Source organism: Protopterus annectens, chromosome 1.part0, assembly GCF_019279795.1.
Source record: "Protopterus annectens isolate FY-2018-M chromosome 1.part0, PAN1.0, whole genome shotgun sequence".
NCBI lineage: Eukaryota > Metazoa > Chordata > Ceratodontiformes > Protopteridae > Protopterus > Protopterus annectens.
This window is the reverse complement of record NC_056725.1, coordinates 1,341,413,337-1,341,440,646: the sequence shown is the minus strand read 5'-3', so window position 1 is coordinate 1,341,440,646 and position 27,310 is coordinate 1,341,413,337. Positions and strand designations below refer to the sequence as shown.

At 38.5% G+C, this 27,310-nt stretch overlaps 1 protein-coding gene across 3 annotated transcripts in view; it reads left to right on the top strand.

The window, feature by feature from the left end:
• Nucleotides 1–27,310, top strand: part of CDK19 (cyclin dependent kinase 19) — a 1,741,514-nt gene that overhangs the window by 1,188,662 nt on the left and 525,542 nt on the right. The window lies entirely within an intron of this gene.

Sequence of the window (27,310 nt, the reverse complement as noted above, 5' to 3'; positions counted from 1 at the left end):
CTGCACTGCCCTTTGGCTTATCTACTGCGCCTAGAGTATTCACAAATTGCGTGGCACCAGTAATTGCATACTGCAGGCAAAGAGGAATTCAAATATATCCATATCTGGACGACTGCCTCATCCAAGCAGAAAGAAAAGACATTCTCTTACAACATCTGGCTTTTGCGAAGCATCTACTAAATTGTCTGGGGTACACAGTAAACGAAAAGAAGTCAAAACTAGTACCCTCACAAAAAATGACATTCCTGGGTGCCAGCTTGGACACAATGGCCCAGAAGGCTTATCTTACACCAGACAAGCAATTACAATTGACTAAATATTTCAAGACAATGGCAACAAAGACCCAATTAACTGCAAGAAAAATTCTGCAGGCTTTGGGCTTCATGGCATCTTGCATTCTGATAATACCATTTGCAAAACTGCATATGAGGAAATTACAGTGGTACCTAAAAAGCGTATGGTCTCAACACAGCCACAGCTTGGACACAGTGATATCTCTCATTCCCTGCCTTCAACAGGAATTTCTATGGTGGGCACAGGCATGTCACCTCAACAAGGGTCAGCCTTTCATCTTGCCCCCACCCAGGCAAACTATCACAACAGATGCTTCAGACTATGCCTGGGGGGCACACAATGCAGGGCAATGCATTCAAGGCCTATGGACTGCAGAACAAAGAAAACTGCACATAAACCAAAAAGAGATGCTAGCTGTACAGAAAGCTCTGACAGCCTTCAAGGATCTACTACAGCCAGGACAATTTGCAATAAAGACGGACAACACCACAGTAATGTGGTACATAAACAAACAAGGGGGCACACATTCCTACCCTCTTTGCAGGCAAGCAGTAATCTTATGGAACACAGCTCTGGCCTACCAAGTCCAGTTACAGGCTCAATTCCTACCAAGACAGAAAAACACATTGGCAGACGACCTAAGCAGAAACATCAAAGATCCCCACGAGTGGAAGCTAGACCCACAAATATTTACAATGATAACTCAAAGATGGGGTCTACCAAATATAGACCTGTTTGCCAGTCCTCAAAACTACCAGCTGACAAAATTTTGTACAAGGACATTCCACCATCAAGCTTGGAAAGTGGACGCTCTCTCCTTCAGTTGGAAAAACCTGACAGCATATGCCTTTCCTCCATTACCTCTTCTCACAAAGGTTCTTTTGAAGGTCAAAAAGGAGAAACCTCGACTGATTCTCATAGCCCCAGACTGGCCACGCCAGCACTGGTACCCGCTATTGAAGAATATGGCTCACAGCCCACCATGGATATTGCCTCAAATTCCTCATTTACTCACGCAGCAAGACATGCAGATTCTACACAGCCAGATCAAAACCTTAAACCTGGCTGCATGGCAAATCAATTAAGCATCCCACCAGCCCCTCTTTCACAAGCAGTACTGGATGTTATTCTAGAGGCCAGGAGGCCAAGCACCAGGAAGGCTTACTCGGACAAATGGAAAAGGTTTTGTGCTTGGAAACAAGCTAAAGGCCAAGACACAACTCAGCCTCATATGCCTCACATTCTGCAGTATTTAGCTGAGATGTTGCATAAAGGACTTTCCTTCTCCTGTATTAAAATCCATGCTTCAGCTATTTCAGCTCACTACGACACTAATCCACCTTTATTTTCCAATCCTCTTCTAAGGCAGTTCCTCAGAGGGGCAAAAAACATTAGACCACCTAGAAGAGCCCCTACACCAACATGGGACCTCAACTTTGTTCTGGAAAAACTAATGCTACCTCCCTTTGAACCAGCTTTTTCTGCAGACCTTCAGTTCTTATCCTGGAAGACTGCCCTGCTCCTGGCAATAACTTCTGCTAGGAGAGTCTCAGAATTACAGGCACTTATGGCAGTGGAACCTTTCCTCATTTTCCATCAAGACAGAGTTTCTCTACGAACTAATCCTTCCTTCATGCCTAAGGTGGTTTCCAGTGTAGCTTTAAATCAAACTATCCACCTAACCACTTTCTTCCCTAATCCACAGAACAAAGGTGAGAGACTCCTGCATTCCTTGGACATTCACAGGCAACTTCGTTACTACTTGGATAAAACTAAGGCTTTCAGAAAAACTGACCAGCTCTTTGTTTCCTCTGCTACAGCTTCTCAAGGGAGGGCCATATCCAAGCAAACCATTTCTAAATGGATAGGCCATTGCATACGATTCTGCTGTACCCATCATGGGAAACTAGTTCCTCCTCCTACCATTAGATCCCACTCTACCAGGGCAACAGCTACCTCTACTGCCTTTCTCAGGGGGGTTCCTACCAAGGAAATTTTAGAAGCTGCAACTTGGAGTTCTGTACACACCTTCACCAAACACTATCACTTACCTCTTTATTCTAAATCCAGGGCAGGCTTTGCCACTGCAGTTCTGCAGGGCCTCATTGCCTCCACTAACCCTGTATGATGCCTCCACCCTACCTTAGCTTTGGGACTCAACCCAAGTGTGATGACTGCAGCAGGGTAACACGATGAACATAGTACAGTTTTGTACTTACCATAAATGTAGATGTTTGAGTGTTCACCCTGCTGCAGTCCAGGTTACCCTCCTTCCAACCCCTCTGATCTACTGGCTAAATCTTTGCTATGCCTTTCTAATGTATTTGCTTATAGCTGAAGGGATTTTGTGTTTGTACAATGTTCACACCTTTTGGTACTAATTTGGATCACCTATTTGGGGGCACCTGACATCTGGGGCAAGAAAAACTGAAGAAAATGGCGTCGGTTGCAATATATGTACCCCTGGCGCACTGATGTCAGGGATGAGGCGACAGCAACCGATGTCGGACTAAGACTTTGGAAATCCGGCCGACTGCGGGACCTCCTGACGACAGGATAACCCAAGTGTGATGACTGCGGCAGGGTGAACACTCGAACATCTACATTTATGGTAGGTACAAAACTGTACTTTTCTTGTCCCCTGAAAATATGCCTCACTTTCATCCACTCTCTTTTTCTGACACCAAAAGATATTTAAATAGCCTGAAAAACAGCTGTTCAAACATTCTGATGAAGTCCACTATAGAGTGGATGAAATAGCTTAATGGGAATGTGTTTGTGTTCAACTTGATTCATTTGGTCTATTAAAGAAGAATTTTTTGCTCACTTCGTGCATTGGCTTTCGTTTGGCGACTGGTTGCATCCGCTACCAATTGCTGCTTCAGCTTTGTTTTTTGTGGATTTACGAGGTCGTAAGCTGTTTCTTGTTTTTCTTTGTAAACACTGGGATGGCAGAGGTAATTTGATGCAAGGAGTATCAAAAATGGTCCATATTCCTAAGTTGTCCTCCTTTAAGCAAGATAACTTTAGGCGGCCTAACAAACAGAAGTCCTAGCCAAGCAAGGACCTAGGCAGTAAAAGGAAACTTGCAGGACAGCAACTCTACCAAGCTGAACAAAAATGATTCCTTTCCTAAAAAGAATACTCCCTCAACTTATGACTATCCAGAGGTGCAGCACTCACCTTTAACATGTTCCCCATTGGGTGCCCCATTTCACAAGTTTGCAGGTTTTTGCTTAACAAATCGGCCTGACGATCAGTGGTTTCAACAAATGAGTGCTAAACATTGTTGGCATGAGTTACAACCACATTTGTTCAGGAGGGGTTCCCCCCATCCGCCAGACCAGATTTTGTTATTCCCTCCTCTTATCCAGCAAATGCTGGACTCTGGGATCATAGAACCAGTCCCTCCTGCAGAAGGAGCGAAAGGTTCTACTCCAGAATTTTCTTGCATCTCAAAAAGGCCAATCATGGAGGCCAGTGTTGGATGTTTCTTTTGTGAATAAGGTCCCCAAGTCCAAGATGCTCACTTTGCACACAGTACTTCTGTTGCTGGTGCCCTAAGAGCATGTCTAACCTTGTACCAGTTTCTAGTGGCTTCTCAGCTGGATAGTTCCTTGGTGTGTGTGTGTGTGTGTGTGTGTGTGTGTGTGTGTGTGTGTGTGTGTGTGTGTGTGTGTGTGTGTGTGTGTGTGTGTGTGTGTGTGTGTGTGTGTGTGTGTGTGTGTGTGTGTGTGTGTGTGTGTGTGTGTTGGGGGAGATGATGAGCTATGCAGCAGGACAGAGTTCTGCGCACAGTGGGGAGAGGAAGCTGCTCATTCCTAGGAGAGTGAGAGTGCCGACACTTTCCCTGGACTGTGACAGTTGCATCTTGATCCCATCAGATTCTTGGCAGGCGAGAGTGCTTTCCTGGCATGCATTTACAGTCCCAGGGTGCTGGGCTCTCACCTGAATTCTAGGTTGGAGGCTGTTCTTCCATTGTGTCTATGGGAGGAGGATCGTTGTAGCCTCTATTCCAGACTTAAATTACTCAGTGATAGACTAAAAGTTGATGCCCTGTATATTCCTTCCTTAGTGTGCTGGCTATGGCTTTTCCTGCCTGGGATTTTCAGGCACAGGGAGAGGTGGGTTCCCACCTAAATTCCACAGTATAATTTGTTTAGAGACCTCACTGCCATGAGACCCTCTGGGTTTCCCATACATTGATCTTCTATTTTTAGTCCTCTGTACTAAATTCTCTTTTAACGGACAGCTTTGCCAGCAGCTTATCTCTTCACAGCTGTGAAGACACTCGCCCTTGGCGCAGTATTTTTTTTGGGTTCGTATTACGTTGTCGAAGTTGTACAACTTCAAACACCATATGGTCAAACCCATATGTTCAAAGTTGTTAAACTTCGAAAACGTTAAAAAAAAAAAACAACTTACCACCCCCCCCCCCGCTCTTTAAATTAAATGTACCAACTCCAAGACTGCACTATAATGCAGTACAGTGCAGAAAGGGAAGATTTCCCCTTACTACACTGTAGTGCAATCTCGGAGTTGGTATATTTAAAGAGTGGGAGTGTGGGGGAGCAAGGAGGGATTTTCCCCCTGCTTAAAACAGGTAAGTTTTTTTGACAACTTCGAACATATGGGTTCGACCATGTGGTTTTCGAAGTTGTAAAACTTCAATCATGTAATAGGAACCCTTTTTTTTTCTCTATGCAAGTTTAATGTCTTAAGGTACCATGTGCAACTTCTAATTTTAGCAATGCTGTGTTTGTCCCCCAAGAAAAAATGTATTTGAAGTATCTTTAGTGCAAAATCAATATAATATGCCACTTGTGCCTTATCACAATGTTCAAAGTTTATAAGTGCCTCAAAAATTCAAAGGAATACACAAGAAACTTTTCAGAATGATTTTTCATTTATTGCCATATTTAAGGTGGAAAACTTACACTGCATATATGTTGACAGACTGGTGAATGACTAAAGGCCTACTCAAAGCAGTATCCAGTCATAGTCTGTAATGGTCTTAGAATTCGAATCCACAAAATCAAGAGAAAGCCAGAAGTATCCTGAAAACCATATTTCAGTAACAAGTAATTCAGTATATGCTTTTGAGATAGGAATTTAAGAACATAATGTACTATGCAGGCACTGTCAAGTAGCACAGTACAGCAATTTTTAGCCTACCTTAATTTGCAGTAAAATTTATGTTAGATAGCAAATACATGCTCATTCTTTCTGTTTGCACATTCAGCTAAAAAAATATGAAAAACCATAGAAGTAGTCATATTTATGACTGGTACACCCAAAACATGCTGTACACTTGTTAATTTCAATGTATTAAAACGTTTTTTTAATCACTGGTGCTTTACGTTTTTCGTCCTGAACTTATATTGACAGTGGAGAAACTCCATGATTGAATGACTAATTTAAAACATTATATCCATTTTACATTGCATTAATTCAAGTCTTCAGTTAAATAGACATTCCTGTCCAAAATAAGCCTAAACTGTTGAAGCTAGGTAATAATGTAACCTGTTAAAGGCAAAAGTTACCCCATGCAAAGAAGTAAGATATGCTTGCCTTTAGATGGAGAATCAAATACACCTCTAAAAACTAATACCAGACATCATAAAGCCAGCAGCACCCAGTTTATGATGTTCAATATGTAAAATAAACCAAGCAGACTTAAAGACCAACCAGCTGTTGCCATTACATTTGTCCAGAGTTGAAGGAAAAAATATGTTTGAGGGTCATCAACACACTGTGTAGGTATGCAGTCTGCTGAGCATAGTATATTTATTTATTTATTTATTTATTTATTTTTATTTACCAGGACAGTTCGAGGTAATGCCCACTTTCATCAGAGGTCCTGGGAGTAAAGCTCCGTTTGCTTACATTGCATTATGCTAAGTTCCAGTTAAACGCAGAGAAGTTACACTTCTATTTACATTCATAAACAAACAGTAGTTGCATTTATACATTCTAAGATTTTACAGAGGTGGACCTTACTAAAGAGAAAGCCCATGTGCAACTTAGTGGATTGTACAGGCAGCAGTTGTGTATAAATTTTTTTTGCCATTTCAGTGAGCGATTGAGTGTATTCTGTTTGAGAGTATTAGTCTCCACCTTGAGATGAGCATGTGCAGAAGCAGGATTGGTTAAAATGATGTTTAAGCAGTGGTTTAAAACTATTGAGTTTGTCTGAGTGTTTTATTTGTGTGGGGATACTGTTCCAGAGTTTAGTTTAGTTTTAGAGTTTTTATTTAGATATAAAATTTATGGAATGACTGGGCTTTACACTCTACTGAAGAAAGCCTCTGCACTTTAAGTAGTGTTCTCAGCCTGAAATGTATGCACTCTTTTCAGCACCCTTCCCAAGTTAAAACAACAGTCTTGCTGTATTAGGGAAGAAAACCTTGATTAGAGCAGGACAGATTAAATTAAATGTATTTGTTCAGGAGGCATTCCCTTATGGGTGCCATACAGTTAGGCTTGTTGTTGTCCTGAATAATCCTTGTCAGAAAAGGTATGTCTGCTTACTATTAAGCTTCTTTTGCCTGGCCTCCAATTTTCAGACTGAATCACAGTAATTCTAGGTTTCCAGTAACCATGTCTATTAAGTTAATGTGCTTTTCCTCTGGAGGGAAAAAGTTCAAGTTTGCAAGTTTCTTTAATGTATTTCACATTTCACTATTTTTTCCGTCCTCTGGGGCCTCTTGTCATTCAGTGCTTCCATCTTCATGTCACTGTAGAAGAGGTACTGATCAGTTACTACTAGTCAGTGACTCTTGGGCAACTGGACACTAGTGCAGTGTTGCAGTCATCTATGTGGCCTCTACAATGAGCTGCACTTCCGAATACAGGAATATACAGTCAACTCATTTATGTGCCCACTATTTCATTTTCATTGGAGGTTACTAGGCTAATGGCCCTAGGGCTTTTACAAGGCTAGCCATGTAATACCCGTATTCCCTAATTGACCACTGTTAGATGGACAGTTTGCAGAGTGAATTTGTAATTGGCACTGGCTGTCCCTGTCCATGAGGGGCACGTAGTGCCACCCCAGGGGTGAATTTACAGTCCCCCATCCAGTTGTTTAGGTTGAGCTTAAATAGGTTCACTGAGGAGCTCTGCTTAACATGAATTGGGATTTATTCCATTTCCCCAATGGAAATAATGCATGTCCGCAAATCAAATGGGACAAGAATCTCTCATTTCAGAGATCTCAGCGTGACTTAAAACATGCTGGAGCGACAGATATGCCTTGCAGAGACTGCAGCTACTCTGGAAAAAGCTCCTTGTTGACGTTAAGCTTAGCTCCTCAGTGACCCTATTTAAATGCAACCTGGACAACTAGATGGGAGACTATAAATTCACCCCTGAGGTGGTACCTGTGTCCCTCATGGACAGGGGCAGCCGATGCTGATCATAGATTTGCTGTGCAATCAATCAAACCATCTAACAATGGTCAGCTAGGGAATCATTTCACAATGGTCAATTAAAGAACACTGGTATTACATGGCTAGGCTTCTAAAGGACCCAGGGCCATTAGGCTAGTAACCTCTTATGAACTTGCAAACATGAAATTGTGGGCACGTACATGAGTTAATTGTATGTTCATGTATTCAGAACTGCAGCAAGAAGAAAGTACAGCTCATTGTTACAGTCCTAAATGCTTTATTTTTGTGTTCAGTTTTGGTTGAGGGGATGCCAGTTGAGAGTTTTCCCAGGGCGCCAATTGACATTCCCTATGCTGAACTGAAGTTGTATACCCATGCCTACCTCAGTTAGTTTAGTTCATTTAATTCTTCGACTACAAGGACTTCAGCACACCAGGCCTTTGTCAGTAGCCACTGCTTTAAGTTCTTTCAAGTTCATATTCATTACTGCGGTAATGATTGCCCATCTTAGCTAATTTTGCCCCAGTCTTTCCCAGCATCCATTTTTATTTATTTATTTTATATTTGTTTACCAGAAAAGTCTGACTGGGACAGAGCCCATTTTCAGCGGAAGCCCGGGGAGAAATGCTCCAAAAGAAATTCTCTTGCATTTTTCTGTAATGAGTCCTGCTTTTTGCATTATGTGGCCAAGTGTCTTGAGTTTTAGTTTTTTAGACCTTCCAGTGAGCAGGCTGGAACTTATTTCCATAAATAATTACTGTTTTGATGTTATTACAGTCCATGAAATTCTCGAAGATTTTCTCCAATACCACAGTTCAAAAGCATTGTTTTTTCTTGTGCACAGCCTTATTTATACATAGTTCCTTCAGCCAAATTGTGTTACTACGAAAAACAAAGCTTTGTCTATATGGACTTAATTTCATTGACAGCGTAATGTCTCTGCTGTTTAAAATCCTGCCCAGATTTGCAACAGCTTTCCTTCCAAGAAACAAGCATGACTGCAGCCACCATCTGTAAAGGTCTTTGAGCCCATGAAAGTAAAATCTGCCACTTCCTTTACTTCTCTGCTTGTGAAGAACTGGTAAGGCAAAAGGGCACAAGTTACACTGAACAACCACCCAGCTTTTACACTTTTTTTCATTCACCTCATTAATAGGTTGCCTATCTCACTCACTCTTTGCTATGAGAGTGGTATTAGCATCTGTACATCTGAGTGTGCTAATGTTTCTCTTGATAATTTTGATTCCAGCGTTTGAATTGTTTAGCCCAACATTTCATGTGATGTACAAATTAAATATCCAGCTGCATCACACTTGAACCAATATGTTCCATGTTTGGTTCTAATCGTTGCTACTTGCACGACACACAGATTCCTTGAGAGGTAAATAAGGTGACTAGTGTAAGAATCTGCCACAGTTTATGTTCAATGTCAAAGGTTTTAGAGTAGTCAGTAAAACAGAATTAAATGTTTTTTCTGGAACTCTCTTGTATTTTCTGTTGTTCAGAAGATGTTGATCGATTTCTGGTGCCTCTGCCCCTTCTGAAACCAAACCTGAACATCTGGCAGTTCTCAGTCCATATGTTGCTGGTGTATAGTTGCAGGATCTTGAGCATTACCTTGATGCCATGTGGAACGAGTGCAGTTCGATAAATTTAGCACTGTATTTTAGCACTGCTGTGTTTGAGACTGAAATGTAAATTGGCATTCCATTTCAGTGGCTGCTGTTGTGTTTCCCTAGTGTGCTTGCAGATCCAAAGCAACACTGTGGTCATATCATTTTGCAGGATTTTAAATAATTCAGCAGGAGATCCAGCACATACTTGTCAAGATCAGAAGAGAATTTTTACAATAGATATTTTGCAATGTTTGTCAAACACGAGGTAGGATTTCTGCCAGGTCGGAAATTTAACAGTTCACAGACAGCAACATTTGATGCACCGCTGTTTTTTATTATTATTATTATTATTATTATTATTATTATTATTATTATTGAAAAATGTACTATCTTTCCACAAGTTATTGTTTGTGAAATATGGTTAAAGAACAATGACTGGAAACCAGTTCTGTCATGGTTTAAATGCTTTTACTGTGACAGACTTTCTAACAAAAAATCAGGTGGAGGTATTATGATAGGGATTAAAAGATAGTTATGAGACCTGTGATTATTAGTGATAACACCAGTACTTGTAGATTGTTTATCTGTGACAATAAAGAAAACCCTTGGAACATTTAACAATTGTTGGAGTGTATAGACCACCAAAGTCAAGTGCTGATGACCTGGAGGAATTCACACATTTCTTATGTGAATGCTAAGAGGGAAGAATAATAGTGTCTGGAAAATTACATTTACCCAAAGCATACTGGAATAATATTGATTCAGCAGCATTAGTAAGGAAATTATGTATAACGTATGTTCAGAAATAATTGCTTCAGATTGTTAAAAACCTAGCAGGGAACAGATACAATTGTTTGTGTTCCTAAAGAAATTACTGTTTGTATCAAGTTTTACCACCTTTGATGTGCAGTGATCATGGTGTTGTAAAGGTTAATTTGTTGCTAGATAATTCTGCCAAACTGAAGTCTAAACCTATGTACAGAAGATTAGTAACAGATTATATGGAAGCAAAACAGTCAGTGGAAACACTGCAGAAGGAATGTGGAAAGTTTTGAAAGAGAAATAGTTTGAATGCAAAAATATATATATATATTTAACATCAGGATCTAGGCACACAGCATCGGGAGGATATATTTCCATAAGAATGAAATACTTCATTAATGTGAGAGACAAAAGAGGTCAAACTATTTTTGAAAACTGAAATAAGCTGGACAAATTAAGCACAGTGTGAGAAAAGATCAGGAAAATTTTGAAGAAATGTATTATATAAAGATATTGAGCAGAAGAAGAAACCATTTTATAGATGCACACGATGTGGAAGGAGTAAAGACATACAAACTGATAAACTGTGTGCAATGTCTAAAATTTATTCTCAGATGGAACCACAAAGGGGGTAATCTCAGAATCTGAAATCAAATTATATTGTATTGAAAAAGAACTATGTAAATTGGATCCAAACAAAGCACAGGGAGAAGGTGGAATTAGTAATAATCTGAGAATAGTTCAGCAAGAGCTTAAAGTATCATTACATGTATTTACTAGGTCATATAAATATGGGGAGATTCCTCATGATTGGAGATGCACACTTGATAAACCTGTCTTTAAGGGGAAAGGGAAGTGGGACAAACCCAGAGACGTACAAACCATAAGTTTACTTTTAGGTTGTGAAAAATAATTGCGAAGGTTATATTGAATAAATTATTAGAATTGGAAAGGCTGGGACTTGAAACCATATATCAGCATGCATATGTTGAAGTAGATCTGTTACCACCTGTAACATAATCTATAACAATATAATAGCTATGAATGAAAAAATGTGCTCTGATGTAATTTAATAGATTTAACTTCAGCATTTGACAGGTCATACATAAAATGCTTTAACATCTTTATTGAATTATCACTTGTGACATAGGCAAACTTACATTTATATAAAAACAATCAAATCATATTAACAATCTCACATTTAAAAACATAATTCCCATCTATGGTTATATATATCATATAAGCTAAGCAGCATTACATACATCGATTCCTGCCTTCTCATAAACCTTATTCCTCTTCCAAAACAATTTTCTCCATGTGGTTCCACAGTTATCATTTTTTTCTGTCATTTACTCCTACCCCTTTCTTAAAACCTCGCTTTTCTTCTTTAATATCTGTTACAATATTCACTGTTTCAGTTATAGCTGGTTTAGATTTTTGATTTTCATTGCCTTATCCAGATTCTTTTTGCGGGGTATCTAGCCATTTTTTAAATTATTTTTAAACAAAAATCATCTTAAATTGTCACACATGACATAGGCAATCCTACATTTATATAAATGAAACCAAACTATATTGACACAATTGTAGTTGCAAACATTATAGATCACTTATAATTGTCAATCAAACATTACATAGCTCATTTAAATCTTGTCTTCTTTTAAACCTCATTCGTCCTCTGAATGTATTGTTCCCACAATTCCCATTTTTCCAAAGTTATTAGCTCCTACCGTTTTCTAAATATCCCAATTCCAGTTGCTTTAACTCTGCTGCTGTATTCACTACTTCTAGTAAAGTTGGTTTAGACTTTGGTTTCCATTTTCTAGTAACTGCTTTTTTGGCAGACAGCATAATTAGACTCAGCAAGGCCTTACTATGTCTTTGCAATTCCAGTGCTGTATCATAGTTCAAAAAAGTAATTTCCTTAGTTACATCAGTTTGGTCACCCATTATCTCTGGCAGAGCAGTATACAGGGTATCTTTAAAGTCTGCCAACTCATAACATTCTGAGAAAATGTTTCCAGTTACCTGTTTGCTCCCCATCACACCTCCAACATTTGCTGTCTACCCGAGGAAACATGGTTTGGAGTCTACTTAGAGTATAAAAATACCTATGCAAACACTTCCAAGCAAAGATCCTAAATCTTCTAGACTCTGTTGCTTATTTGAAAGACATTTATCACCCATTGTTTCTTTGTGAATTGCTTATCCAGTCTCTCTTCCCAATCCTTTCTGACCTCCTCTGATTGATTCTTATAGTTATCATGCAATAGTTTATATGCTATACTAATTATTCTTTTTTAACAGCAGCTTCTGTTCTCAATTCTACTAAAAATTCTGCCAGTGCTGGTCTTTTGCTTAGGATCACCCTATTTCTTTCTCTTTGCCTATACTTTATCAATCCTTGATGGGGAATGCAGTCTCTTTCATGCAGTCCCAATAAACTCTTGACCTCTCTGTTCTATTACCTTTCCCTGTCTAATTATTTGCTCCCAGTACCTTGATTCTTTTACCAGTTTTCTCTAATAAATTCCAGACCCCTCTTACCTATTGTCTGTATCCCTAATTGCAGTCATCCCTATAGACAGAATCTCCTTTCTCCATTCCCATGTTGGTTTAGTTCTTAGAATACTTTCAGCTGCTTTATGAATGTAATATTCTGCATGGTTATTGTTATTTTCCTTAAGGATCTGCATCCAATATCCTAGTCTGTCCTTGTGTCTTGAGCCCCCCCCCCATTTCATCATCATCCCTTTACATTTTGAATTATAGGCTTCTGCTTGTGCTGGGGTAATACACGAAACACCAATCAGTAAATTAGAGCAAGGTTTCGATGTGCTTTTGATAAGATGGCTTGCAAATAGGTTATGACAAGTATCATATAGCAGTTAGACAGGTGAAATTCTTGTTTACAGACGGAGTGTCTCACAGGGCTCAGTCCTAGGCCCATACTTGTTTAGATTTTATCTTTCCAATCTGTCTTTTTCATCTGAGGAGTTCTACAGTCTGTATGCAGATGACTTGAAATTGGGTTAACTAATTACATGTGTTACAGCTAGGGTGTGACTGAATTGTCCATTTGGACACAGTAGAATAATATGCTGATAAGTATATCAAAAACGAATGGTACGAGATTTGGAAGACAAAATTAAAAGGTAAATATTTAATACAGCACACAGTGATTGAAACTGTAGGTTCATTTAAGGACCGGGGTATATGGGTAGATCCAGCTTTGAGTTTTTCTGATCATATGATTTTCTGATCTAACGATGTGGACATCCTACAAAAGGGCCTCACTGAGACAGATACCTGGTGTCAAAGCCATGGCCTCAAGCTCAATGCCAAAAAGTGCATTGTCATGCATTGTCATCCCCTTTGGTAAAAACTCTGTACCCATGAACTACAACATAGGCAGTAGTATACTTAACACCGAAAGTGTGATAAGAGACCTTGGGACACAGGTGGACAGTAGTCTCCTTTGATAATCACATCGCCACAGTAGTCAGGAAATCCTTCTATGTGGCACACCTCATCACAAAAGGTTTCTCATCCAGAAAAAAAGAGGTCATTGTTCCCCCTCTACTCATCACTCATTAGACCCATTATAGAGTACAACGCCCCTTTTGGTGTGTACCTCACAAGACATCTACAACAACTGGAAAGGCCGCAGAAATACCTCACAAAGAGGATTACCGGCCTCAAACAGATGCCCTACGCTGACTGTCTCAAAAAACACCCGTTTTACTCCTTCGCTTATCGCCTACTCAGAGGTGATCTCTGCCTAACATACAAAGCGATGTCAAACCCAGAGCTGTTGGACATGCTCCACTTAAAGAAATCCCAACTACATGCTGTAGGGACCTAAACCTTGTCACCACAATAAACAGAACATGCCGGAGGGATTGTCCCAGAGACTTCCCATACTCTGGAATAAACTACCTATCTATATCAAACAAAGCTCCTCATTAGCACTCTTCAAGAAAAATCTTGATGATTGGATGAGAAATAGGAAATTCACCCTGGGGATCACCTCTGTGGCTCTGCTTGACAGGAGCACAGGAAAATAAGTTTCTTGGGTGGCAAAAGCCAGGGTACCTTTTTGGCTGGACTTGTATAGGCCCCAGGACCGATAGCCTAGTACCTACCTATATCTACCAATTGGTTAAAGATAGTTATAGAATTATAGGTTGTATAAAAATATTTATAAAATCTAGGAAATCAGAAATTTTTAAGTCATTACATTAGACCCCAAACTTGAGTGTGGAATAACAGTATGGGAACCTCATTAAGAAAACAAGAATGTGTAAACGGGAAAGAGTACAGCGGAAATATACAAAGGGCATCCCTGGATGTGAATATTTAAGTTATGAAAGACTAGCTGAGCTTGTACAGTGTCTCATGTATGCATTTAAGAGGAGACCTTTTTCAGGTATATAGGGCATTTAGCGATAACTACCTCTGGGAATGTTTGGGTTTATCAAGTAGCAGAGAATCATCAGACAGCATATGTAGAATATTCTGTAAGAATGGGAAGTGTACTAATTTGTTCTCTGAGTGAGCAGCTGATCTGTGGAATAAACTACCAAATTACATTAAAGCAAGCATTAATTTAAATATTTTAAGAACAGCCTGGACACTTATGTGAACAACTATTTTGATATGTTGTCAGGGTAGAATAGCATTAATGCTCATGCTTGAAATATTTGTACGTACGTATGTATTTATGTACGTGCACTGTACTTTGTTATTATTAAGGCTTTCTATGGCCCATTTTAACTTCATTGTCCAGGATGGCCTGGCTCTAAATCACTGAACATACAGTTGTACATAAGAGTTTGTAGTCTTTGTGTAATACTTAAGCTTATTCCTACCACCCAGTCCTTTGTCTTTGATCTTGCCCATTTATGTATTGAAATTTCCCTTAATATTGACAGTCTTCTGGAAGAGATCTCTTGACTTTCCCATTTTGTTATCCTCCATTTTTTTGCACTGCTTATTTAAATACACCTTCTCTCTTCTTGCTGTTGTGTAAAACTCTCCCTTCAGTTTTATATATTTTAATCTCCATTGCGGTTTGCTGTGCATCTTTCCTTGGCCACTTCTGTACATGCAATATGTGTTTTTTATATTTCCACCTTCTGAATGATCGCACTGACTTCTCTCCATAGTTCTTAAGGTGCTTTGTCCACCAGTCTAATCTCTCAAGCTTGTCCTTTGCCTCTGTTATTTTATTAATTCTTTTCTTTGTTGACTGGGTGGTTGGGCTGGTACCTAGACCATTTTTTTCAGATACAACCTGGACCAGAAAGGCAAGCACAAGTTACAGACAGTATGTACATTATGTATGTCGTTCCCATACAAAGTTATATCTGCTGGTTCTTGTAGCAGTGATAGTAGTACACATTTCCTATATTAATAGAGTTTGGCAAAAAAATGACATGTTCTGCTTTCTTTGATCTACTAGCCATTTTCAAACCACTTGCAGTAGTTCTTTGTTTAATTTCTCCAAATCTTTTGGGCTTCTAATACCATGACAAGAATGGACCCATTCCTAAGTCAAAGTATGATTAAAGTTTGTGAAATTAGTATTGTTTCAGTTTTTGATGTTAGCCAAAAGTGCTCTTCTTAGCACCTGTGCCCAGACCAAACTCCTACTGCAGTTCTTAGAGAGTTACATGCATCAGTAGCATATATTCATACAACTGTAATTTTTTTTTTTTTTTATGAGACCCATTAATACCCAAACAGTTCCAGTAGTAGTAGGAGCAGTCTTCCACAGTCCTCATTTCTGCCTGCAAATTCTGGTATTTGATGATTTTGTCTCTCTCTGTATGTAGGACACTGTAATCACTGGGTGTAGCAATTTCAGTGTTTTTTTCAGGGGCTACTATATCTGTTTTTCTCGCATCTGTTTTTTGAACTGTTGGTAATGGGTGAGCCCATGTGATACAAAACTCATTCACTGTAATGCTTTGAAGCTCATGTTTTCAGTGCTTCTCAGCTACTTCACTGTAGTAATGTTTGCACAATTTCCAATGCAATACTTGCCACATTATTATGTCTTTCAGTATACAGGCCCTCTGCCATTAGTGTATCACACCCAGCAACAAGATGTGCGACTGTTTCCGGTTCTGTTTTACAGAACCTGCATTCTTCTTTCTACCACGTGTTCAGTGGACTTTGTAAACCAATGTGTACATAGTCCACTATCCTGGGCTGCCAGTATTAACCTTTCAACTTCTGGTTTAAATTCATTGCTCCTTAACTATTCCTGTATCAGATCCAGAACGGCATGAGGTTTTTCCAGGAGTTTTCTGTACTTGCAACTATGTTTATGCCTTTTCTACATTTCTTGAATTCTCATCTGATCCTTCTTATATTCTTTCTTTTGCTTTTTGGCACATTCAGTTACTGCCTCATTTGTTTTCCTACTTCTGGTTTGATTTCCACTCCCTCTTGACACTGATATGCTTCTGTTAAACTAAGCAGGGAAGTCATCATAGACTTATTCTCATGTTTTAAAACTTTCACTATGTTTGGATTTGGTGAGGTCAGCAGATGTGTGCGGAATTGCAGACCTATACATGTAATCAATTTCAGGGATGCCAGTACCTCCTTCAGAGCAATGAGTGTATACGCTTGGTATACACAGATTTTTTATATATATATATATATATATATATATATATATATATATATATTTATATATATATATATATATCATTTGATAAGCGTGAAGCATTTTTCTTTTTTGCCTGTCAAGCTGATCATTTTTGGAGCCAGTCAGTAATCTAGAAACTGTAAGTTAGAACAGGAACAGCAAATTGATTTATAGCTTGGAATTTGTTCCTGGATATCATGGCTGTTTTCAGTATTAATTTTAGTCTCTTAAAAGATTTCTTACTGAGATTTGTTTGTATTTCTACATGCTTTGTCCATTCTTCATCAATTCCCAAATAATTTATACACGCCATCCTGCTCAAGTTCCTGTATATCACATTCCAGTCCCAGACTGATACTTTTTGTTGCTGCGGCTTTCCTGCTTTAAATGTTACTTTTGCACATTTATCAAGGCAAAATGACATTCTTGTATCATATGAGAAGGTTTTGACCACCTGAAGCTGTGTATTCAGCTCCTCATCTGATGAACTGTACATTTTTAAGTCATCCACAAAAAAGATTAAAAGTCTTTACACTTTTGTTGTCTTTTAGAAGTCAAATTGTAACCATGACCTAATCTGTTAAGTAGTCATCTTAATGGTTAAGGGCAAGACAAAACAGCAGTGGTGAGAGTTACCCTGGAAATATCCCCTTTTGAATTGTTAATCGTGGGATAATCGTTTGTCCTTTATCATGGCTTATGCAAAGTAGTTTGCCACTGTTTCATGGTCAGTGTAATATAAACTGATCAATGTAGGGTGTATCTTGTACATTATGCACTTCGTTATCCATGAATGTGGAATACTGTCAAATACTTTTGTAATCTGTCTATGCCATACTTAAATTCTACCCCTTTTCAAATTTCTCCATTATGACTTTATTTAACAGCAAACTATAGTTTGTTCTGTGTGACTTTTCTTTTGTTACTTTTCTGACCTGTTGCCATGATTGAGTTTTCTAAATGACTGTAAATTCTGCCTGTATCAATTTCATTATATAGTTTATACATCATTGGAAGGTTATTGGTCTGTGATTTTTAGGATAGCTCGCAGGTTCACTTAAAAAGGAGTATCAATTTTTCCTGTTAACCTGATTGGTGTGTGTCTGAGATGCGTATATAAGTAGTTCTAACGCAGGGCTAAATCTTTGTGTAAAGATGTTAATACTTTTAGCCAAAAGTTAGGTACTGCAGCTGGGCCTAGAGATTTCCAGTTATAAGCTTTTCTTAATTTTGTTTCAGTTTCTCTGGCCATTACTTCATCACATTTCACATCCTGTACATTTAAACTTGTTGCTGTTTCTTTTACGTCTGTCCATTCATCATTGTTATTATTTTTCACAGGGTCTTCATAGATATTTCTCCAGTAGGTTTATAGGAGATTACTAGGCTAATGGCTTAAGAGCCATTAAAAGCCTTGCCAATATAACTCAATTTTATCCAATATGTGGCGCCTAGGTGCAAGAGGATGGTGTGGATTTGTGCCTATGCCTTTAGTATCTTACAGATTGCCCCTGTCCATAAGGGACATAAGTGCTACCACAGGTGTGAATTTGTGATTCCCCATCCATTGATGCAAATTGCATGGGAAGAGGGCCAGGGAAGGGCTCTGCTTAACGTGAAGGCAATTTCTGGCACACGTCTGTCTCTCCACTGTGTTTTTGAGTCTCTGACTAGATTAGATCTCTAGATTGGGTGACCTTTGTGCTGTTTGACTTGCAGATGTGTAGTAGCTCCATCACTGCAGGATAGGAGTGTCTTATAGTGCAGGCATAGGTCACACCTTAATAGTTGGTAGGAGACAGAGTAAAGGGGTAGGTTTTTTAGTCAAAATGTTTTTCTTTTTTGTGGTGGTTCTGTTCCTTTTGCTTTGTTTCCCAATTCTTTATTAAACTTTGGGTTATATTAATACATTGCTTGTTGTACTTTTCCTTTCTGTTGTCTGCATGTCTTCTGTGTTTTTATGCTTGTGCTGATGTCTTTAATTTATTATTTGCAGTAAGAGTTCAATAGATCCTGGTCTGTTTGATACTGCACGTTGCTTTTATCCTATCTTTCTGCATATTTTTTATCTGTTCCTTCTTCTATACTCTTCTAACTACGACACTTCTTGCCTTAATTGCTTTATAGTTTTTTTTCTATTCGATAATTTCATGATGGCATTTGATGTCTTCCCTTACTTTCCCCTTATTGACCTGTGTTTTTGTGGTAAGACTTTTATCTGTTATTAATTTAGCTGCATAATAGGAAAAACAGAGGAACAATCAACTGGTAAAAAACAAAAAAGTGAACCAGGTACAGAGTAGTCCAACAGCCCTTATGGATACTGATAATTAAACAGTTCGATGACTGACGAAAAAACACCAGGTTGAAACAAAATCCAAGACCAAAGTTTTAATGAAGCGCTTTTCGTTTGCTCGATAAGCAAACTTCTTCAGATTAAATTATACACTACCACAATGCAATATTTAAAACACTGAAGCATCAGCAATTAAGCACAATCAATAAGCGTTAATTAGAATCAAATACGTTTAGATGAAATTAAATAAGACATCTAAATTACTGCAATAAATAACATTGAACTAAAAAGTAATGAGTATGTGTGTGACAGTATATAAAAAAAAAAAAAAAAAATTGCTTAAAATTAAAAAATTACAGCTCGAAATAGCGTACTTCAATGAATGTTTGGTTCGAAGGATAGTGCCCAAAGGTTTAAGACATTTTCAGTGTCCGACTGGCTTGGTTGCAAATTCCGCATTCCATCAAGAACTGGTCTCATTGTTCGATAGACATGGTTTCGAGTTGCTTAATGTAATGATTAAACATTATACACTTCAAATTGATGAGCTTAATGCTGAAGCAACTGTCTTGGACAATGTAATAAAATCGGACCTTGTTTTTGATAGGTATAGATTTGACTATGCTAGACTGTTTAGCAGCATTGATGACTATCTTGGTAAACTTAAATCTGTTAAGGTAAAAAAATTGGACAGGGACTCTAAGGCTTACAGAGAAGGGGTTGCTTACCCTAATCCTCCTTTAGGCCAGATATGGAGGGCAAACCCTGGACCTCATACTAACACCTTTAATAATAATGCACCAAACGACGATGTTGATGGTGCATTTTCCAACAATAATCCTATTGTTAACACCCAGAATGACTTTCTACCAGACAATGATAGTTTACCATCAGTTGAATTGCGTAGGAGTGAGAGGATTCAGAACAGAAATAATTTTAATATAAGTAACAACACTAATACACAAGATAATTTTTAGGAGCAAGACCCAAATCCCAGCGCCAATGGCAGAATCGATCCAACCAGAGGAGAATAAACCGGCAATACCTGTAACTCCTCAAGCTCAGAATACTATTATGTACTTAGAGGACGCTGTTGAAGTACCAGCATCCCCTCCTCCTTATCCAACAGACACTGGTTCGGATGTTTATAGTGTGCAGCAGGGCCCAGTTATTAGTACAAACACTTTAGGTGACTTTAAAGTGTATAATTTTTCTAAAACATCTATCACCATAGATATGGCGGATTTAATGGCTAAGGGTCTTACGTATGTACCCCAACACTATTTGGACTTCGTTAAGGCTATTATTGATGTGAAAATATTTACTAGGAAGCTTAATTTCAAACTTATGATGGGAGGGGGAGCTTATACTGATGTCTCTAGCCAGCTACATGTACCTAGTACTTTTAATCCACCACTTCATCCACTTTTGACTACTTTTGAGCAGATTTTTGAGGTGGATATTAGGTGCCATAAAAATAAGTTAAAGCAACGTGCTTCATATACTAGCACTACTGAAAGTGAGTGCATTCAAGCTCTTCGTTCTAATAATTTACGCATTTGCAAACCAGACAAAGGTGGGGGGGGGGGGTAGTGATTTTTGAGAAGGATGATTACTGAAATTGAGTGCATTCAAGCTCTTCGTTCTCAGACTTATACTGAGACATCAGTATAAGCTCCCCCTCCCATCATAAGTTTGAAATTAAGCTTCCTAGTAAATATTTTCACATCAATAATAGCCTTAACGAAGTCCAAATGGTGTTAGGGTACATACGTAAGACCCTTAGCCATTAAATCCGCCATATCTATGGTGATAGATGTTTTAGAAAAATTATACACTTTAAAGTCACCATAATCTTAGGAGACTTTAATATTGATTGGAACTCCTGCATCTCTCCAAAACCTGCCATTCACCTCAATCTCTTTAACTTTCAACAAACCATTAACTCCCCTACTAGAATTCACAAATCAACCAATAAACAAGCCATCCTGGACTGGATATTGATCAACAACAATCCCCATTCTTATAAAACTGGAATACTCCCAGACAATATTAGTGACCTTCTCCTCACCTATATCACTAAACAAAAAGATAATACTCTCAAACAAGCTACTTATCGTACCGTACGCAACAAAAAAAAACTTTAACCTGTCCTCTTTCCTTAATGAACTCAAGGTATGTAACTGGGCAACACTAAAACACCTCCCACTTGACGAAGCAGTTACCTATTTCATTAACACTTTCCTACAAATTCTCCAGCAGCATGCCCCTGCTCGATTAATTAGAATAGGCTCCAAAGCTGCCCCTTGGCTTTCCAAAAAAAACAAACAAACAATGCTAGATAGAAATAAAATATGGACTAAATGGAGAACCACTAAAAACCATGCTGACCTTCTAAACTTCAAACACCTTAGAAATACTACAAAAAAACTCACCTGTCTTGATAAAAAAAAACTATTACCTTCAATATCAACAAAACCAAAATTACAACCCCAAAAAATTCTGGTCAGGAATCAATAAACTGCTCCATCCAGGGAATACCAAAACGCCCACACCTGCTACCTTAGCTCAAACCCCACCCAACATAATAGCCGATACTTTCAACAACTTCTTCTCTGAAACAGTCACCTCTCTAGCAAACACCATGACTCCCCCCCCCCCTTCCCTCAAAACACCTCTCCTCAAAATAACACCCCCACTCTAAAATTTAGTACAGTCTCCACAACCCACATTCGTAAGTTACTCTCTAAACTTAAGCCTTGCACCCCCTTCAGCCGACAAACTACCAGCTGAATATCTGCAACTAGCAGCATCAGAACTAGCTTACCCAGTCTCTATCTTAATTAACAGAACAATAACTGAATCTACTATCCCATCCTGCTGGAAAGTCTCCCATATTATTCCCCTCCACAAAGGAGGTAACTCTAATGAACTTTCTAACTCCCGGCCTATAGCCCTACTATCTCCACTATCTAAAATCATGGAACGTTGTATTCACCATCAACTCCTAAATCATCTCTTGCAAAATAGCCTACTCGTAGACTCGCAACATGGTTTTAGGCCCCACCATAGTACTTCCACCGCCCTTCTCTCCTTCACAGACATGATCAACAAAAATCGCAATAACAACCTTTTCTCCTCTGCCTTATTCCTGGACCTCTCAAAAGCCTTTGATATGGTTAACCATCAACTACTCCTAGACACCTTGACATCCCTCTCACTTGACTCTTCAGCAGTACAGTGGTTTGACTCTTATTTGAAAGATAGAAAACAAGCTGTTCTCTGGGACAGCCATATATCCTCTCAGCTCCCAGTCACTATCGGTGTTCCTCAAGGATCCATCTTAGGGTCCCCTCCTCTTCTCTACATTTATAAATAACCTGTCTACTTCACTCCCGACATCCACTTGTATTCAGTATGCAGATGATTTAACTCTCATCTGTTCTGCTTCATCTTCAGGAGAACTTCACTCTTCCACCCAAAAAGTCTTTACAGCAGCAGAAAAATGGTTCCAACATATCTGTCTCCTCCTTAATCCCAAAAAAAACAAATTACTACTCTTCACCCCAACCCTTAAATCTGCCCCAATCTCATTTTCCATTGTGTCTGGCAATGGCACTATCATTAATCCTGACTGTTCCACCAAACTCCTAGGCGTTACTATAGACAATCAACTAAGCTTTGACTGTCACATTGATCTAACCATCAAGGCTGTTAATAAAAAGATAGGTGCCCTCTATAGACTTAAGCCCTTTCTTACTGCAGCTACCCGAGTGTCTCTTGCCCAAACTCATCTCCTCTCTACACTATTGTATGCCTCTCCATCATTTATCAACATTTCAAAAGCTAACCTTCAGAAACTTGCCACAGCCAACCATAGTATTGCCAGGTTTGCCACAGGTTCCCCACATCGCACTCACCATTGTCGTAATCTCAAAAACCTTAACTGGCTGGAACTACAGAATCAAATTCTCCTACAGCAATTAGTCATCACTTATAAAATTCTCCATTACCCCTCTAATACACCCATACTTAATAACCTCATTGCCTCATACAAAAATCTTACTTCCCTTCACTCAGCCAACAAACTTCTAGTAGCTACTCTCAAATCCCACAATAAAGCAGGTGACTCCTTATTTGCCAATACTGTTGGATCATACTGGAATAAACTTCCCATAGAACTAACCACTTTAGGCTCATCTCACCTTTTCAAAAAACAAATAAGGAAATATTTGCTATCTCACTGGCTATGCCCCTGCTCTAATCCTGACTGAGCTCAGGAAACAATCCCTCTCTCCTGTACCCTCCTTTGCTCTTCTACCTGCCCTCTTTCACTACTTCTATCCCTCTAGTGAAGTAGACCTAGTAACCCACCGGCCTGTTTATTACTCCTACATTACCTCTTCTTCTGTTACTTGCCATTATCTCTGCAACCTGTCTTTTCTCCTTGTATCTAACCTAGATCCGGATCTCCTTTGTGCAAATCTCTATCCGAAAAGTAGTACTCAACACAACATGTCTGCTACTAATGTGCTAATTTATGTAAATATTTATAGACTCTCCATCTGTCCCTATTTTCTCCCATCTTCATTCTTTTTTTTTAGCAGTCTTTCTATAGTAAATATTACGTCATAATGATTCCGCACTGCTGTTTATTTCTTGTTAAATTGCCTCTGCATTACTATTCTACATGATAATTGTTCCCTTAGTTGCTTGCATGCTTTGTATACTTTTTGTTATGTGTTAGCTATTTAGTTTATTAGTGGAGCTTTTCTCCTCGGGCCTCTGCTGAAAATGGACATGTATCCAGCCAGACTAGCCTGGTCAACAAATGTAAAATAAATAAATAAATAAATTACTTTGACCGAATGACTTCGTTACTTGATACTCCTGCTTATGCACTGAGTTCTAAAAATGAGATTAATAGTGCATATAGGGCCATCAAGGACAATATTGAAGAGATGTTCCTGGAGGGTAGGATCAACCAAGACTTATTTAATTATATGTCAACCCCTTACCCTAGGATTCCGTACTTTTTCGGTATACCAAAAATCCATAAGAACTTGATTGACCCCCCCCCCATGCGTCCTCTGATTGACAGCCGTGGTTCACCAACTTACACTTGTGCCAAAGTGGTTGACAATATATTACAGAAATACATCATACAGGAGGTGCAAATTTGCAAAGACTCGTGGACATTCTTATCTAAAATTAATGAGTTACATTATCAGGACCACCTTAATTTTCTCACGGTGGACGTTAAAGATTTATATACATGTATCCCTCAAGATACAGCGGTTGAGTGGGTGAGTGATAGGTTGAGATCTAGAGAAGTTAGCGATTATGATATTTCGCTAGTAGATGAACTTTTGGACTTAATATTACCTAAAAACCTTTTTATGTTTGGGGACAACTACTATTTAGAAACTGTTGGAATCGCCATGGGTTCACCCTGTGGCGCCAGTGTGGCAAACTTGGTTATGGCCCACTGGGAGCACCAATTCATCTTCAACCATTTATTATATACGGAACCTATAGCGTATTATACACGCTATTTAGATGATATTTTCATTCTTTTTAATGGGAACGAGGTACAAGCTACTGAATTTGTAAATTACCTTAACCGCACTACTGACATTTTGGTGTTCACTTCAACCTTCAGTGATACGAAGATACCGTACCTTGACATTTTGTTAGTCAAGGACCCAATCGCTGCTTGTTTCACATCAAAGATCCACAGGAAGCCCACTTATTCTAATACTCTATTGCATTTTACAAGTTGTCATCCGTTTACACAGAAACGTACAGTTATTAAAGGACAACTTGTAAGAGCTGCTAGAATTATTAGTAGGGATGATGATTATATTGAAGAATGCTCAACTTTAAAAAAGATGTTTTCGAGTCGAGGTTACCCCACAAAATTAATTGAAGATCTAATTGGTGAAATTTCACTGAAAAGGAGATCCAACTTTTATGTACCATTATTGCAAGCTAAGAAAAGTGCAGAACTAACTATAACATCATTTCCTTCAAACAGTGTGGCCGGTGATAATGAGGATAGGGCACTTATGTTGGACCTACCTAGGTTTATTACTACCTATGCTGTGGATAGCACCAATTTGTGGCACATTGTCAAAAAGAATTGGCACTTGTTTAGAGCAGACCCAGGGGTGTCCTCTAAATTAGGCTTAATACCTAAGGTGACATATAGGAAAACTAGGAATCACAAATCTTGGTTTGAGTTGAAACCATCTCCTACTAGGTCCCCGGGTATGTTTAAATGCCATTCCTGTAACTATTGCAAATACATAATCGAATCTAATAGATTCATAATTAATAAGCATGAATTTAAACTAAAATATAGAACTAATTGTAATTCAAGGATGCTTGTTTATTTAGCACAATGTCAAAATTGCTTGGCTTACTACGTAGGAAAAACTGAACGTAAGTTCAGGGAGCGCATTTATGAACATCAGTATGCTATAAGGAAACATAAGGAAACCAATGCTCTTGCCAAGCACATTCTTGATTTTCCTTCTCATCAGTTTAAATTCATTGCGATAGACCAGGTTGGCCATGACATTAGGGGTGGTCCAACTGCACTTAAGTTACTTGAAATTGAATTACACTGGCAGATTAGATTGGAGGCATATCACACCCCAGGTCTTAATGAAGCATGTTCCATCTCCAGCGTATTGAGTATTTTAAGTCTTAAAAGATAAGCTCATTACTTTAAACACTATGGCCTGTTCTTTTTGGTATTTTTTATTTTTTATTTATAGAATACATTATCTCTATTTATTTCATTTTATACATTTCTTTAGTTTTTTAGTAAGGAACGCCAACAGGGGTTTTGGCTACATGTACTAGGTAATCAGTGGCTTTCTTAATATTCATTAATTCATTTTCATTAACACATTTGTAATTTTATATGAGATCCTGTGGTTTGTATGCATGTCCACTCTATGGTAGGCAACGCCTCCAGTTCTTTATAAACTTACAACCTAGCAGTTAAGGTCCATTTTTATTATTAAATTTTAATTATTATGTTTCATTGATTTTTTATATACTGTCACACACATACTCATTATTTTTTAGTTCAATGTTATTCATTGCATTTTCTTTCAGTAATTTGTCATTTTTTAGATGTCTTATTTAATTTCATCTAAACGTATTTGATTCTAATTAACGCTTATTGATTGTGCTTAATTGCTGATGTTTCAGTGTTTTAAATATTGCATTGTGGTAGTGTGTAATTTAATCTGAAGAAGTTTGCTTATCAAGCAAACGAAAAGCGCTTCATTAAAACTTTGGTCTTGGATTTTGTTTCAACCTGGTGTTTTTTCGTCAGTCATCGAACTGTTTAATTATCAGTATCCATAAGGGCTGCTGGGCAACTCTGTACCTGGTTCACTTTTTTGTTAGCTGCATAATAGTACTGTGTTCGTTGGTTTTGTCAGACTTCTGACATTTTGGGTCTTATTGACTTTGTGATCTGTTTTTTTCATTACTCTTAATATGTTTATCAACCTTATTAAATGAAGCAACTCTTCCCTTAGATCATTTTCTTATAAACTGAGGGCACATGCTATGTTCACCATTTCCTGCAGGCATTCTACAGAAAGTTCCAGAACAACTCTTGTGACCTACTCTCTTCAACTGCATCCTATGTCATTCATTGCTTTTTCATATGGGAGCTCACAAGCCTATCACTCCACAACATTGATTGCATCAGAGTCACTGCTGATTCCTGCTCCTTCCCTTGCTGTGCAATTCCAGCTCAACTTCAGTTCTGGTTTCTTATTAAAGGCTCCAGAGTATCTTCATGTGGCAAGTGATCAGATGCTTCCCATTCCACCAGTTTTTTCCTTAATTTGGAGATTCATTGTTCCATCATGACTTTACATTACCAGAGATTTTGCCCCCCCCCTTTGTTTTATTTTTTGTATTTAGAAATTTTCCATATCCAGATACCTTTGCCTTTACTTCTCGTCAAATATCTTTGCTGCTGCTTTTTGGTTTTGCTTTCTCCTTTGCATAAGTATTTCACCATATTAAATATCTCTTTCTTTCCCATGTTCATATTTCTTCTTCGTATGTCTTCTGCTCCTCCCTTTTCTCCTTACTTGGGGGACTCGTTCCATCATTCTGAGACAGTAACCTCTATTAGGCTTTCTGCACTAAATCCTTCACTTTGCAGGTATTCTGTAACTTCAGCTTCTGTTTGTTTAACTTCTACTTTACTAATCTTCAGTTCTGTGCTCCCCCTTTGTGATCTTACGGAAAATTT